The sequence below is a fragment of the Bidens hawaiensis genome, unplaced genomic scaffold (genome assembly GCF_021521415.1).
Source record: "Bidens hawaiensis isolate Kalapana, Puna unplaced genomic scaffold, B.hawaiensis_p1.1 tig00006635_1, whole genome shotgun sequence".
Lineage (NCBI taxonomy): Eukaryota > Viridiplantae > Streptophyta > Magnoliopsida > Asterales > Asteraceae > Bidens > Bidens hawaiensis.
The window spans coordinates 309,579-312,251 of NW_027491449.1; positions in this window are offsets into that span (position 1 = coordinate 309,579).

Genomic DNA, 2,673 nt, shown 5'->3' on the forward strand with positions numbered 1-2,673 from the left:
TCATGGAGCCTAGTTTGGAGGGGCTCACCCTTATATAGGATAATAACAAGTTTGTTACTCAAAATTCAATATCATTCATTGATCTTTCCAATATCATTGAACCAAATCAACTATTACAAGCACCTTGGATTTTTTTCCTAAACTAAAAATTTCTTGAGGTGCTTGTCGCTCTAGTGACGTGACACCTTCTTTCCTTCCATGTCATTGAGCTTGTAGGATTCACTCATGTGGGCTTCCTTGATGACATAGGGATCTTCATTTGGTCCCAATTTTCCCATGTCGGATTGTCTATTGGCCTCGTTTCTGAGGACCAAATATCCGGGTTTAAACGCTTCCTTTCTTACCCTTATGTTGTAAAAGGCTTCTAGCTTCTTTTTATACCTAGCTTCCTCAATGGTTGCTTGCTCTCGGCTTCTTCCAGGAGGTGAAGGTTAAGCAGAACCTCAGAGTCATTGGCTTCTTCATTTATGTTTCTCACCCTTCTTAATTTACCCCCAATTTCTGCGGGAATGACAGCTTCTGAGCTTAATATTAGGCTGTAGAGTGTCTTGTCGTGACTTGTTTTCTCCATGGTTCGGATAGCCCAAAGGACGCTTGGAAGCTCTTCTACACAATTCTTGCCATACCTTCCCAATCTTTCCTTGATTACTTCAACGATGGTTTGATTCATTCGCTCAACTTGGTCGTTGGATTATAGGTATGCAACTGAGCTGAAGACTTGCCTGATTTCCAGCTCCTTGCACCAATGGATAAATGGTTTCTCAGCAAACTGCTTCCCGTTATTCGTTACTATCTCACCTGGCATCCCATATCTGCAAATTATGTTTTCCCTCATGAAATTTATTACCTACTTCCCTTTGATTGAAGCTAGGGGCTTAACTTCTGGCCACTTAGTAAAATAGTCAACAACTACTAGTAGGAATTTCACCTTCCCAGCTGCTTCGGGGAAGGTACCAACAATGTTCATTCCCCAATTATGAATTGGCCAAGCAGCAATTATGGGTACCAGGTTGTGCTTCGGGTTTGTTTTGACAGGAGTATGGAGCTGACAGGCTTCACATTTGTGGATAACTTACGTGGAGTCCATGTGCATTGTTGGCCAATAGTATTCAAGGTTCATTAACCCTGTTACCACCAACCTTAGACCGGAATGTGTCCCATAAATGCTTTCGTGCACTTCTCTCAAAAGATAATTGCTCTGATATGGTCCTACGCATCGTAGCAAGGGGCTCAAATATCCCTTCTTGTTTAGGACATTGTCTTCTATCACATATTGGTTAGCCTTAAATTTGAGCTTTAGGGCTTCTCCTTCATTGGTGGGAAGCTTCCCTTCTTTGAGGAACTCTGTTATGAGGGTCATCCAAGTGGTCCCCTCTTGATGTCTTGTACCTCTAGTTCCTCAATTGATGGGCCTTTCAAAACTTCCACCGGTACCTTCTTTGTTTAGTGAGCGAAAGTCAGGGAAGCCAGCTTACTGAGGGAATCATCTTGCTTGTTTCGAGTTCTGGATACTTGAGTTAAGCTACAGCTTCTGAATTCTTTCATGAGCTCTTTAACCTTTTGCTTATACTTCAGCATCGAAGGTTCTCTTGCTACAAATTCGCTATTCACTTGGCTTGCCACTACCCTTTAAGCAACAAAGGCACTTAATTCTTGGATCTTCATCACTTTTTCTAGGCAAAGCTCTGCGATTAAAGGCTCGTATTCAGCTTCATTGTTTGTACAATGGAACTCTAGTCGGAGCGCATAAGTATATTCGGTTCCGTGGGGGTCTGTAATTATTAAACCAGTCCCAGAACCTTCTACACTCGAAGCTCTATCAGTGTAGAGTGCCCACTTTCCCAAGGGGATAGCAGGTTCACCTTCTTCCAAGTCGTTCACCTCCATAGGTTCTTCTGGTGTTTCAATTAGAAAATCGGCTAAGACTTGAGCCTTGATTGCCTTTCTAGGCTCGTATGCCATGTTGTGTTTACCTAAGCCGGTTGCCCATTTGGCTAGTCTCCCGGCTATTTTTGGGTTTTCCAAGATGGACTTTATAGGCTTGTCTGTGACCACCTTCACTTGATGAGCTTGGAAGTACCTTTTTAATCTTTTGGATGTGTGAACGAGTGCTAGGATTAGCTTCTCGATGGGTGTGTAATTAACTTCAGCTTCTTGTAGTGCTCTGCTGATGAAGTAGATTGGGATTTGAGCTTTGTCGCGTTCTACTATAAGCACTGAGTTGAAAGCTTCCCTTCCTGCATAAAGGTAAATTGTGATTATTTCTCCTACTTAAGGAGCTGCCAGAGCAGGTAAGGAAGCTAGATGTTGCTGCAGGGCTAGGAAGGCAGCTTCTACCTCACTAGTCCATTGAAAATCTTTCTTGTCATTGCAATTCTTTAAAGTTTTAAATAAGGGTAAAGATTTTTTTGCTGATTTTGAAAGAAATCGTTTGATTGCAACAATCTTACCATTAAGGCTTTGAACCTCCTTCTTTGTTTTTGGAGAATGTAAATTAAGGGAAACTTGTATCTTACTTGGGTTAGCTTTTATGCTTTGTTTATCAATTAAATGGCCCAAGAATTTACCTTCTTCGAATCCAAATGAACATTTGACTGGATTGAGCTTCATGTTGATACTTCTAAGATTTTGGAATGTTTCTTCAATGTCATTAAGCATGTCTTTCTCACTTTT